At 46.6% G+C, this 14,125-nt stretch overlaps 1 pseudogene; it reads right to left on the reverse strand.

Moving 5' to 3' along the window:
- Positions 1-238: 238 nt before the first annotated feature.
- Positions 239-14,125, reverse strand: part of LOC142442361 (protein SET-like) — a 137,090-nt pseudogene continuing 123,203 nt past the window's right edge.

The raw sequence follows: 14,125 nt of genomic DNA on the forward strand, positions 1-14,125 counted from the left end.
GAGGGTTTTGTTTTCCCACAGAGCACGGTGGTGTGTGGATTCCATAGTTTTTGTTGAGACAGGAAGGGACAAAAATTAATTTGAACACAAGGGGGTAGAGATTCTTTTCCCCTGTATTCTGCACAAGGCATTATTCCCCCCACCCTCAAATAAGTTGAGAACCATGGTGTAGAGAGAAGAGACCTCAAGAACAGGGTGACTGAGCACAAGAGGAAGAAAACAAAAACCAAAAAGACTGCAACTTGCTCCCAGGGACTGAAGAAAATTAAAAAGGTTGGAATCCATCAGTGTTCTGTTAGTCATCCTCTCCTTCACCCTCCTCTCCTTCCTCTCCCTCGTCATCATCTTCATCTTCTTCCCCTTCGTCTTCATCCCCTTCTTCATCAATATCTTCTAAACCTTCTTCTTCTTCATCGTCGTCATCATCTTCTTCTCCTTCACCTTCCTCATCATCCATATCAGGAACCAAATAGTACTGTAATGGATTTGGCCAAATATCATCTTTGATGACTTCTCCTAATTCATCTGCGCCTGCATCAGAATGGTCAGTAAACCAGGTCAAGAAGCTCTCAGGTCCGTCATGCTGCCCCTTCCTGCTAGCTTTGTTCTGTGTTTGACTGGAACGTTTCGTCAAGTCCTTTCCAGATTTCCATTTGATTTCAGTTGATTTTGAAGATGGATCACCACTCTCCTTCAGGTGAGATTCTTTGGAGAGAACTTTATTTCCAAAGTAAGGATTTTCATCAAAATAAAAATCTATTCTGTAACCTGATTTAATATCTTCAAATTCTGTCACTTCAACTCTGGTCAAATAATGCAGAGCCTCTTCATCCTCTTCCCCAGCAATGCAGACACTTGCGGATGGTTGACAAATGTTGTTACCCAAAATTTGGGATTTTGGCGATCAATTCTGACCTCTTCTGAAAGAATGGTTGGCGGAGTTTGTTATATTTCTGTTCTACTTTCAAAATCTCCTCACTGGCTTGTTCATTAAGTCTGTCTATTTCATTTTGTACCTCAGCAATATGTTCAATTGCTTCCTGCTGTTCTTTTTCTTCCTTCAGGGGGGGGGGGAGCTAGGGTCTCCTGCACCTTAGTTTTCTTCATATGCGGCAGGCTCGAAGGCTGGCGTTCAAGGGCCATGCTGCTGGCTGTCTGCCAGCGGAGCCCGAGGGACGCGCGAAAGAGCCACTGGCCTCCGGTGGGAACCCGAGAACAGAGATTTTCAATGGGTCACAAATTCCTCTCATCATCTAGAGAGCCATTTCCTTCCACTGTCCTTTCTATATGCATTTTTTAAAATTAATTAATTTATTTATTTTAACAATTTATTGGGGCTGATACAATTCTTTTCACAGTTCATACATATACATACATCAATTGTATAAAGCACATCTGTACAGTCTTTGCCCTAATCATTTTTTTCTCTTTTCTTCTTTTACATTTTATTAGGGACTCAAACAACTCTTACCACAATCCATACATATACATACATCAATTGTATAAAGCACATCCATACATTCCCTGCCCCAATCATTCTCAAGGCATTTGCTCTCCACTTAAGCCCCTTGCATCAGGTCCTCTTTTTTTCCCCCCTCCCTCCCCACTCCCCCCTCCCTCATATGCCCTTGGTAATTTATACATCGTTATTTTGTCATATCTTGCCCTATCCGGAGTCTCCCTTCCCCCCTTCTCTGCTGTCCCTCTCCCAGGGAAGAGGTCACATGTGGATCCTTGTAATCAGTTCCCCCTTTCCAACCCACTCACCCTCCACTCTCCCAGCATCGTCCCTCACACCCTTGGTCCTGAAGGTATCATCCACCCTGGATTCCCTGTACCTCCAACCCTCATATGTACCCCAAATGGTAGAGAAGGGGGAGTGGCAGGCCTGGTGGGAAATAATCAAGGGTAAGTTTGCTTAGAGAAGAGGTATACTCTAGCCCAGGTGGCGATGAAGCATGGTAGTAGGGCAGGAGGAAGGTCAAGGGAGATGGAGGAAAGAGCTAGGAGTCAAAGGGCATTCATGGAGGTCTAGACAAAGACATGTACATGCAAATATATATAGGAGGATGGGGAAATAGATCTATATGCATTTTTGTCCCCTACTTTTACCTCCCCTCTCTCTGCTTTAAGTTCAAGTAGCAGAACCTGCTGGGTTAGCCAACATACGCATTATATCCATCACCCCACTTTCCAGCAATAGGATCCCAGCTTGCTGGAAAGGGGCAGTGGTGTGCTCACAGCTAAGACATACGCATGTGTCCAGGGTCCACTGCACCTGGCTGTCGTTGTGACACTTATTGTCAAGGAGATGTAAGCAGGGGGTTTCCTGGCAGAGAGATAGAGAGAACGTCTTCTTGACCTGGGTACCGCCCCCTCCTCCCCCAGGATCCCCCCTTTCTCCTAGATAGGTGGCATCTAGTGCATTGCTCTTATGAGGATGGAAGCTGTATACCAAAGATGTTGGAGCAGGACGATGGAGGAGCGAGGGGACTAGCCCTGAGCTGCCTAGCCCTAGCCTGCTTCATAGAGGGTCTGTCCCTTTGGATCCCCAACCCAGGAGGAAGCTGAACCACCCGACAAGCTCACTGGAATCAATGGGAGTGAGAGTAGCTGAGCACAATCTCACCGCCCTTTAAAAACCCTTAATTGGCTATAAAACCCCCAAACCAATGCTGCGCTGTCAAGTCCATTCTGACTCAGAACAATGCGACAGACAAGTGTACACCTGCCCCATGTGGTCCCCAAGGCCGTACAGGTTTACAGAAGCATCTTTCTCTCAGTGGGCCGCAGGTGGGTTGTAGACACTGACCTTTCTGTTAGCATCTGAGTTCTTAACCACAGGATCACCTGGGCACTTGTCAATCGTTTAAGTCAGTTCTAGAAACAGAGGCCCAAGTAGCCCAGGGGTGTACGACGTATGTAGATTCGGAGAGGTATCATGAGCTCAAAAGAATAGAATTTCTACATTTTGCCTCGGAAGCATCCTGAAAAATGGACGGAGGAGGCATTTAGGAAGGAGACACCTTACTTGGAAGCAACGAAATCACACAAGACACACCAATTATCTTTTCTCCCTCTGTGTGAGTTTCCCCCGAGATCTTTCTCTTCTTTCTAGACACTGTGAGTCTAAGGCACTAGGACCCAGTAGCTGTGGGACCCGGAGCAAATCTGCACCCTCTCTGAACCTCAGTATTCTCTTCTGTCAAATCAACTGTCAATGCCAATGCTGATTTGACAGGCTCATTGTGAAACCTAAGTGGTGTTGATGAACTTGGGCTAACTGGGCGCCTGCCACTGTTAGAGGACACAGGTAAGACTGGAGTGTGCTTATCACAGAGTCAGGAGTACAGAATGGACACAGTTACCCACACGACCTTGAAAACACCGCCCACACTGCACTGCTGGGGAGCTGATTCTAGCTCTCGGCGACCTTGTGGAGCGTTACTGAGACTGGAAATCTCCAGGGGAGCAGAGAGCTGCCTCTTTCTTCCAGGGAGTGGCTGGTTGATAAGAACCACAGTCCTTGCATGAGCAGCTCGACGCTTACCAAACAGTGTTTATTGAATACCAATAGAGGAAGGAGCGTTAGTAAGTCCGTGGGAAGATGCCATGGACTTTCGATCCATTTTTTCCATGAATATTTTGAGACCCCCTTGTAGACTGCAATCATCTCGTGGTTTAAAACATGAAAACCAAAACAAACTAGAAAAAGAGAAGCCCAAACCTCAGACTCACTGCCAGCGAGTCAACGATAACTCCTTGCAATCCTGTAGGACAGGGTAGAACTGCCCCTGTGGGTTTGCAAGACCGTCACTCTGCACAGCAGCAGGAAGCCACGGCTTTCTCCCGAGGAGGAGCAGCTGGTGGTTTTGAACTGCTGATCCGGAGGGTCGCAGCTCAACACGTAACCACTAGGGCATTGGGGCGCGAAAGAACTAAAAATAGAGTACGCCAAATCTTCCCCATGGTGCAAACTGTCAATCCATTAGAACGACTGAAAGGGGGAGGAAATGGGAGCAGGTTATAAACACAACTTAGTCACCTGTGCACTGCTGTAACACAAATATCAGAAATAAATGGTCTCCCAATTCTGGAGGCCAAACATCCAAACAAGGGTCTGTGTGGTGTCTATTCCTTCCTGTCTAGTAGCCTGGCCTTGCCTAGTTTCTTGTTATCCTTGGGGCGTGGGAAATCCTCATCAGGTGTCCATTGTCCCCTGTGGGTGTTTCTGTATCTCTTCTGTCCTTTTTGCCCCTCCCCCATTTTATTGGCACACAATTTACACATCATACAATCAAATATTTCGATCAGAAGCCATTACCCTTAGGACCCACCCTACAGTGGCAAAAGAGTCCTGGTGGCATAGTGGGCTACACATTAATCAGAAAGCTAACTGTTCAAACCCACCAGCAGCTCCTTGGGGTAAAAATAAGACTCTCTGCTCCTGTAAAGACTTACAGTCTTGGAAACACACAAGGACAGTCTGCTCTGCCCTGTGGAGTCCCTATGAGCAGAATCAACCCCATGGAAGTGAGTTTTTCAACAAAAGCATGGCTTTATTAACATAACAAAGAGAAACCTTATGTCTAAGCAGGATCATATCCATAGATATTCAGCACATATCTTTGTAGGACACATAGATTCATAATAGATTGCTTTCTCTAAATCAATGAATGCCTGCAAGTCTGACAAAATAAAGCATGTTCAACAATCCCACAGTATAATGTAAATGGTGTGTGGGGGGGAGCTGTCATCCTTATGAATAGGAGCATGAATTGGTGCAAGTTATGATACAGAATCAGAAGTGATTAGGTTTAGGATCCACCCTACAGTGATAAAAGAGCCCTAGTGTTGTCGTGGGGTACACCTTCATCAGCAAACCACAAGGTCAGTGGTTTGAACCCACCAGTCATCCTTGAGGAGAAAAAAATATTTTATTTGTTCTCAAAATCCATTTCCCCTTCTGCAAAGTTAAACTCTGATTTTTAACTTGGCATGTGGTCACTGAAAATAACTCTCCACTTCCTAACAGCCCCCTTCGGCTCTAGGTATGATCCTGTGAGTCACTTCTACCAGTAACCTGCTTCGACCTTGCAAACTTTGTTAGCAACAAAGCCCCACATGTCAGCCCCACATGTGTCAGAGTGAACGGTGTTTTGTAGGGTTTTCAGTGGCTGGTGTTTGGGAATCAGACCACCCAACTTTTCTCCGGAGGCACCTCTGAATGGACTCTAACCGCCAACATTGTACTAGTACCCTGAATCATTTGGACCGCCCATGGACTCAAAAGAAGTTCAGCTAATGGTATGTGGTCAGAGGTGGCATAAGATACTTCTGAGAGGTATTCAAAGACGGGGCTTTCTACTCCTATAGAGCGCTATAGTCTCAGAAACCCACAGGGCCAGCTCTACCCTCTTCTTTAGGGTCACCATGAGGCGGCATCAACTCGATGGCAAAGAGTTTGGTTTTAGTTTTATTCTTGAACCAAGATGCCTCACTATGTGGGGAGGGGGTTGCAGAGAGAGAGAAATGGAAAGAATTGGTGGGCACTGGTGGCGTACTAAGCTATGTGTTGAGCTCCTAACCTGAAGGTCAGCAGTTCAAACCCACAAACCACTCTGAGGGAGAAAGATGAGGCTTTCTGCTCCTGTGAAGATGGACAGCATTGGAAAGCCAAAGGAGCGGTGTGACCCTGTCCTATAGGGTCACGTGAGTTAGAACAGACTCAGGGCTGTGAGTTTGAGTTTGCCAGTCCAACCCAAATCAGGAAGCAAGTCCTCCCAAGTGTGGTGGTGTCCTTGCGAGAAGAAAACAGCGCTGGGACACACCAGAAAGATCCTGTATTGTGTCTCTTGGCTTTCATACCGGTAGGCCTCTGAGAGGAGTCTGGGGAGGGGGACAAGAAACAAAAGATGCACCCTCACTGCCCTCAAGCCGATGCTGACTCAGTGACTGCATAGGGCAGGGTGGAAACTTGTCCCTGTGAGTTTCTGAGATTGTAACTCCTTACAGGAGTGGAAAGCCTCATCTTTCTCCCATGGAGTGGCTGGGGGGCTTGAACTGCCGACCTTGTAGTTAGCAGTCCCACACGTAACCAGGACACCAGAGCTCGGTAAACAAATTCAAAAGTGCTGCGATCAGAGCCTGAGCACAGCAGTAGGAGACGCTTTGCTAATTACTCTCTCAACCTCTGCTCCGATGGAAAGAACCCGTAACCAGATACAGCGCTACCAGCACAATGGTCCGATCCAGCACACTCCTATGGACGTATTGTAGTTGGTGTTTGGTGATCAGGTGATCCTTTAAGGAAAAACCTAAAAAGGTTACGAATCAATCGTGTTAATGTTTTCTCTTCACGACACAAGGGGCTAGCCTGGGTCTTAGTCAGCGGGCTTGTGTTAATAACAGTGTGTCTCCTGCTACAAACCATAGCCCCACACATCTGTTCCTAATGAAAATCTATAATCCACAATACCCATTGCCTTTCAGAACTTATTTTCTTCATCCCCAAACTATGCACAGACCTGGCCAGAGCTGGTTTCTGTTGTCGCCGAGACAGCATGGCATGGCACTTATTCCAGGATAAACAACTCGGCCAGGATTCCAAGTCAGCATCAGTGTCGGCCACTGAGGCGATTGAAACTCAGACGTTCCTTCCAAACGGACATTGCCATTTATTGAGATGCTGGTGCCTGCGGCTTTAGTGTTGTTTGTGGTGTTGATTTTGAAGTTCCTAAGACTCAAACCTTGTTGCTCAAACCTTGCCGGTATTCGATAAGAAAAACAGCTCCCACTTTCAGCAAAAACAGCTCAAAGGCACCCCTTCGGTAAAACCATTTCTTTCTTAAAAAATAAACAAACGACAAAAACCTTGCCACCTTTGAGCTGCGCCTGAAGACATCAGAGCAGCTCACTCTCTCGTGAACCTCAGCGGGGCTGGCCGGCGGCCTGCAGGTTCTTGGAGAAGGGATTTGGAGATGGTCGGCAGGTCCACGTGGGCAAACCGTCTCCTTGCCCCGTGAGAACCAGCTGGGCTTGTTTAAAAACAGCCTTGAGACAAGCAGAGTATATAATTCTGTGTGAGCACTGAGCGCCACGTTTCCTGGCGGTGACAAACCCTGCGTATTTTCTTTCTGTCTTTCATCTGAGAAGTGTTGATTCTCAGTGTTTTTCCAGCCTGGAGCTATTCTTTTTTTTAAAAAAAGCCCACGTGGGAGAGACAGCAAACTCTGGTTTGGCTGGGAGCTTCCCGAAGGAGAGTAAGGTGTGCAAAGGATGATGTGAAGCCATCGGAGACTGCGCGGGGGCAGCTCAACGACAGCAACAGCAGCAGCAGACTCCCTGCCATCGAGTCCATGCCGACGCCTGACGGCAAAGCGGTTCCCAGACTGTAACTCTCCATGGGACTAGAGAAGTCCTCTGTCCCTCCCAGTGGCTGGTGGTTCCGAACTGCTGACTTTGTGGGTCACAGCCCAAGGAGTAACCCCCAGGCTCCCGGGACTCATGCTGAGAATCAGGGAGGCAGCAGCCCAGCCTCCAGTGGCCATCATTCAGGGATCCACGAAAAAGACGGTCTTTTACGAGGCACGCATAAGGATTGAGCATCTCGCTATCTGCTACTGGGGACACCGCCCTGTAGGAGAGAGTGGAACTTCCCCCATAGGCTTCCCTCATCTGAAATGTTGAAGGGAGCAGAGTGCCCATTCCTGGAAGGTTCAAGCCACAGGCAACTCAGTAAGCAGCTGAACACTTAGCCCTCATGCCACCAGCCGGCTGTGCGTCACAAGTTTGGGAGTTCGAAACCACTAGCAGCTCCGTGGGAGAAAGACTGGGTTTTCTATTCCTGGAAACAGAGTCTCAGAAGCCCACAGGGTCTGATTTGAGGGCAGTGAGGCTGAACCTGAGAGTTGGTGGAAAGATGAAATTAAAAGACAATGGAATTTTGGCAGGATCTTTTTTGAAGCCCCCTTTGCATCTGATATGCATCTTGCAGTTAACAATCTAATCACCGAAAGGTGCTGAAGATGCGTAGACTCCCATTTGAAAAATGTGCAGTATTTCGCAAAAACTCTTTGCAAGCCCAGGGTCATTAGAATGTCCCAAGTTGGCCGATATTGAGTGGACGTGAAGGGAGGAGACCTGAGTAAATGGAAGGAACTTGGAAAGGTCATTATCGTGGGTCAGATTGATTTGCCAGCTCTTGAGTACAGCCGAGAACAGTGGAAGGTCAGAGGGAGAATTCTCACCTCCCACGTGGAAGGGGTGGGTCAGTTCGTGGCCAGAGCACCTCATGCACAGCCAAAGTTTGGGCATTGTTTTGACGTTGAACATCTTTCAGTAGAGTTTCTGGACCGACATAGACTAAGCAGAAAAACTGGAGTTCTACTTGCAAAAACCAGCCAACTGTACAGTAGCTAACACAAAAGAGAAGTCGTCCTGGTGGCATAGTCGGTTATGTGCTACTGTGAGGGTGGCATGTCACCTCAGGCACACTCAGTCTTTTGCCTGGCATGAGCAAGTGTTAAAAAGTTCTTTGGTATGCATTGGCTCCACCTACAAACTTCTGAACTATGGGACCCACCTCTCTCTCCATGGGCCTACCAGCATCTCTCTGTCTTCAGTGTCACAGCTCTCTCTTCTGGGTCTAGCAGTTTCTCAGCGCACAGACTCTCGGTCCAAAGGATGCTTTCTACTTCAGATTCTTCTTCATGGTGGTGAGTTCCCCCTGAATCTCCGCTGGGTTGGTCTTTATTTAAACCTACTGTGTTCGTCAGGGTACATTAGAGAAACAAATCCACAGAAACTCATGGATAAGAGAGAGTTTTATATAAACGTTAAGTGTGCATCAAGAAAACATCCCAACCCAGTGCTGCCCAAGCCCCCAAATCCAACATTAACTCATGTCTGACACCAATCCACAAAGTCCTTCTCCATCTCACAAAACAGACACAATGGTGCTGACTGCAGGAGGAAAGCCAAATCAGGAACATGTCAGCATCTCAGCGCTAGCAGGGGTCTCCGCACCGGTGATCCAGCATCCAGAGCTGCATAGAGATAGGTCCATGTGACTTCTCCTCAGGGATGTTTTGCAGGAATTCAGCCTTGCCAGCTGAAGCAGGGAACAGGCTAAGGCAGCTGCACCCTACTATTAGAAAGCAAGAGACCCGAGAACTAGACAGGCGAGGCTCACCAAGCCATTTATCTCTCTGCCCTTCAATTAACCCCACATGTGTTTATCAGCCAGGTTCGCGCAATAAGCTAACTATCTCACCTACCAGATGACAAAACTGACCAATCTCTCAGATGAGCCACAGGAAGTTCAAGCTTATTGAGTGGAGTTTTCCAGCTATTATTTGCATAACACCCTGGGCGATCTCAACATGTGGGTCTCGACCCCTTTGGGGGCCAAATGACCCTTTCACAGGGGTCTCCCAATTCATAACAGTAGCAAAACACCGTTAGGAAGTAGCAACAAAAATAATTTTATGGTTGGGGGTCACCACAACATGAGGAGCTGTATTAAAGGGCTCACGGCATTAGGAAGGTTGAGAACCACTGCCTGACAAGATTGTGGTTCAGCCAATCATTTAAGACTGTGTCTAGAAGAGCCATATAAAAGCAATTAATTGTTCTGCAATGGCTGGATACTATTCTATTGTCTGTATATACCACATTTTGTTTATGCATTCATCTGTTAGTAGACATTTGGGTTATTTCCACCTTTTGGCTCCTGTAAATAATGCTCTAATGAATATTGATGTAAGAATGAAAAATGGTGGTTTTTTTCAATTTTAATCAAGACTATTATTTTCCTAGGAATGTTTGCAAGGAGAGGATAACATGGAAAAAGCCATAATGATGCGATATCTTTAAAGAATTGGGAAGTTGAAAATGTACAACATCTGACACATATTGATTCAACTTTCTCTCTTAGAAGAAAACCCAAAAGTGAAAGTGCCCAGAAAATAGAGCACATTTCATATTATGCTATATACAATATCATAAAGATAGAGGATATCAAAGTCAGATTCAGAAGAGGACGTAAAACAAGGGGCATCGTTCCTGATGTCAGATGCGTCTTGGCTGGAAGTAGAGAATACCAGGAAGATGTTTGCTTGTGTTTCATCGACTCTGCAAATGCACGCACCTGTGTGGATTCTAACAAATTAGGGGAAACGTTGCAGAGAATGGAAATTCCAGAACATGTCACTGTGTGTTGGTTCAAGGTCTAACCTGGACTTGAAGAAGACACAATCATTTGCACAGAATATGAGGCTACTGTCTGGTTTAAAATCAGAAAACGTATGTGCATCAGGGTTGTATTTTTTCCACCACACTTACTAAATCTGTATGCTGATCAAATCATCCAAGAAGCTGGACTGTCTGAATAAAACCCAGTATCAAGATGGGAGGAAACTCAATAATAATTAATGATGTGCTGGTGGTACAACTTTATTTGCTGAAAGTGCAGAGGTCTTAGGGCATTATTGATGAAGATCAAAGACTACAGCTGTAAGTATGAATTACACCTCAACAGAACAAAATGCTCCCAACTGTACCAATAAGAAGCATCATGATAAATGGAGACAAGATCGAAGTTGTCCAAGGTTTCATTTTGCTTGAATGTGCAATCAATACCCAAAGAAACAGAAGCAAAAAAAATAAGACAATGTATTTCATTGGGCAAATCTGCTGCAAAAAAATCGCTTTCAAGTGTTCAAAAGCCAAGATGTCACCCAGAGGATTCACTTGTGATTCACCCAAGCCATGATGTTTTTAGCTGTCTCACGTACATGGAACCTGGACAATGAACAAAGGAGACAGAAGAATTAATGAATACTTTTGAATGATGGTGCTGGAGAAGAATACTGAATATGCCAGGCACTTCCAGAAGAAAGACCAAGCCTGTCTTGCAAGTTCAGGCAGAATGCTCTTTAGAACCAAGGACTATGAAACTTCAGCTCTCGAACTTTGGACATGTTCTCAGAGAGGTCTCGTGCTGGGAGAAGGACATGATGCTTGGTGAAGGGGCGAGTCAGTGAAAACGAGGAAGACCCACAGGAGGTGGATTGGCACAGTGGTTGCATCAGTGGGTGCCAACATTACATGGTGAGCATGGCACAGGACGGGACAGTGTTTGGGTCTAGTTATCTTATATGCGTCGGAGCTGATTCCGTAGGCCTAACAACAGCAAGAAATACAGACAGGAGTCATGTTGACTCAGTAAACAGTGGGTGGAAACTTAGAACTTCAATACGGAGTGCTGGGCGCCACCTGAATATTTTCCCTTTGAATATCAAACTTGAAGTATGCAGAGAGCATTCCTAACAGGATAAAAGAAATTGTACCTTGCTGTCCAGTGAGCTCCAACTCATAGTGGTCTCATGTATAATGGAGCTAGATGTTGCCCCATCTGTCCTATCTTCATAATTGTTTATATCCATTGTTGTGGCCACCGTGTATTTTGGGTGTATTGTAATTGCCTCATGAAGGTGAGTGTATTGTTGATATCCGTTAGTGTGGCCACCCAGGAGGCTTATCTGCTTGGACTATCGCAGACATGATTCTAATGTGAACAGGCTAACCTGTGGAAGCAAATCACTAAGCCATTCCTCTTCGTTTGTCTTGGTTTGGAATCTCTGCTGAAATCGGTGCACAATGTGTGGGCCGGCTGGTACTTAAAGTCCCAGAGGCATGCCTTCCAGCAGAATAGAAACATGCAGGCCACCTCAGAACGACAGGCTGTTAGATGGCAGTACAGGAAAGGACTCCAACTAAATATGCGACCAATGGCGGAATCCTCCAGAAGGCATCATAGCAGACAAGAGGACACATATGACAAGAAAGGACAACAGGACACTTGAGCAATTGCTGGCACCTTCCCATTGGCTCTGGAGTTGGCGATGGTAGTTTCTCTTGTCCTGGCCTCTTTCATCTTAGGAGGTCAGGGGAACCCTGTGATGAATCCAGGAACTCATTTTGCAGGCTTCAAATGCAGAGCTCGTAGAAGCTTGGTGGCATAACAGTTACGTGTTGGGCTGCAATCCTCAAGGACCACAGTTGGGAGCCACCAGCCACCCCCAGGAAGACAGGCAGGCTTTCTACTCCAGTAAAGAGTTACCGTCTCGGACACTCACAGGGGCAATTCTACCCTGTCCTATAGGGTCACTATGGGTCAGCAGGAACTCCGTGGCAGTGAGAATGCAGAGGTCTGGAACAAACAGACCTTGACCTGGGATGTGCCGCTCTGCTGTGGCAGAAGAGCAGGGAAGGGGGTCTATGGACACAGCCACAGTCGTCCTCCTGTCTTGCTTCTCCTCAGCAGAGACTGGCCCAAGCCCAGCAAACTACAAAGCATCCTCTGTAAGGAATTTTGGATTCTTGCCACAAAAGAAGGGCCCAGTACTGTATAGAATATTTTCTTCTTTGTTTTCTTTTTTTACTTCATCCCTTTTGACTTGAAACGTAAACATATTGCGGAAACGGTATTACAAAGTTTAAACAAACAAACAAACAAACACTTCAAACTTAACGAGTGTCTCCTATCAAGCAGGATGAAACTTGTCCTTATTGGTGGGGGATTTTCAAGGGTAAAAGGTAACATTCTCCTACAGGTTGAGATCTGCGCACAGAATTTCCAGAGCGCTGACTTTCAACTGGGAATGTGGCGGAGAAGTTGGGGCGCATCTCCTGCAGATTTCTCAGGGGCAGGGGGACTTGACGGTGGAGAGTTTGCTAATAAGTGACAAAAACGAGGTGGGGAGCGGTTTGACATTTTTCGTGTTAAAAGTCTCTGCTGATATAGGATGTGTAAATTAATACTCTTAAGAGACCCGCTTAGTGGGAAACAGAATGAGGATGGTGAACTGTATTAACTCCTAAATCTCAAGCCTCTAATGAAGGATTCCCGAGAGGGTGGGGAATGAGCAGGGCGCTTTTCTTGGGTAGAAACTTGGAAATGCTCGTGAGCATGCATCTCACAGTGGAGCCCTGGGCTGAGATTGAGATGAGGTTGGTGTGCCTAACCAAACACCACCCCTCCCGAAAGAGGGCCTTGCTAGCTGTCTTCTGGAGCCACAGGGAGACAGTCTCTCTGACTATCTTGTTTACTCTGCTGCATTATCTAGTTATTTCTGCAAATTCTCCACTCTGCTCCAGGCGAGGCAGGACTCAACATCTCTGGCCCCCATCAAATCCATCTCCTCACTAAGGGAAGAAGGCGGTGGCTACCGTGCTTAGAATTCATTGTTATCTCTTAAGAGACCCGCTCAGGGAGAGCCATGGAGACTCAGGGTCTGGGGACACCGAAGACTGCGAGGAAGTGTAGAGAAGAGATCCACAGACTGATTCGTTTCAAAGAAAACAGCTCCCTCGGACAAGGAATGCCATATAAACAGGCAGATTTGTTTACTCCATTTGCCTATGATGTTGTCGTGGGTGGCACTACCCTGTTCTGCCACAGATATGGAATCAAGGACGATGGGGTCACAGATGGGAAACAAGGGAGTCGAAGTTATCCATCCCCACCGGAGTCTTCTGGATGGAGTCTTTCATGTTCAAAAGCCGCGAAAGGTGGATGGCTATAGAACACCTTCATGGGTGTCGAGCTAGGAATTCCATCAAGCAGGACGAGCACCTGGTAAGAAATGTAACTGGGTGAAAAACAAAACAAAACAATTAAAATAGAAAATAACAACAATAAAGCTTACTGCCATTGAGTCGATTCCGACTCATAGGGACCCTACAGGACAGAGTAGAACTGCCCTGTGGGTTTCCTAGAGCACTGCTAGATGGAGTAGAAAACCCTATCCTTCTCCTGAGGAGTGGCCAGTGGTTTCTATGCGCCCAGTAGCCCGGCGCATAATGCCACCGGGACGCCATAACAACCAGAAAACCAAACTCACCGCCACTGAGTCCATATCAACTCATCACAACCTGGCAGGATGGGGTAGAACTGCCCTGGCAAGTTTCAGAGAGTGTAACTCTTCACGGGAGTAGAAAGCCCCATCTTTCTCCTGCTGAGTGGCTGGCTGGTGGTTCTGAACTTCTGACCTTGCAGCTTAGCAGCCATCACCAGAGCTCCATAAAAGCAAAAGCGAGCTACTCTGCTGGAGAAAGAATT

This window comes from Tenrec ecaudatus, chromosome 1 (assembly GCF_050624435.1).
Source record: "Tenrec ecaudatus isolate mTenEca1 chromosome 1, mTenEca1.hap1, whole genome shotgun sequence".
Taxonomy (NCBI): Eukaryota; Metazoa; Chordata; class Mammalia; order Afrosoricida; family Tenrecidae; genus Tenrec; species Tenrec ecaudatus.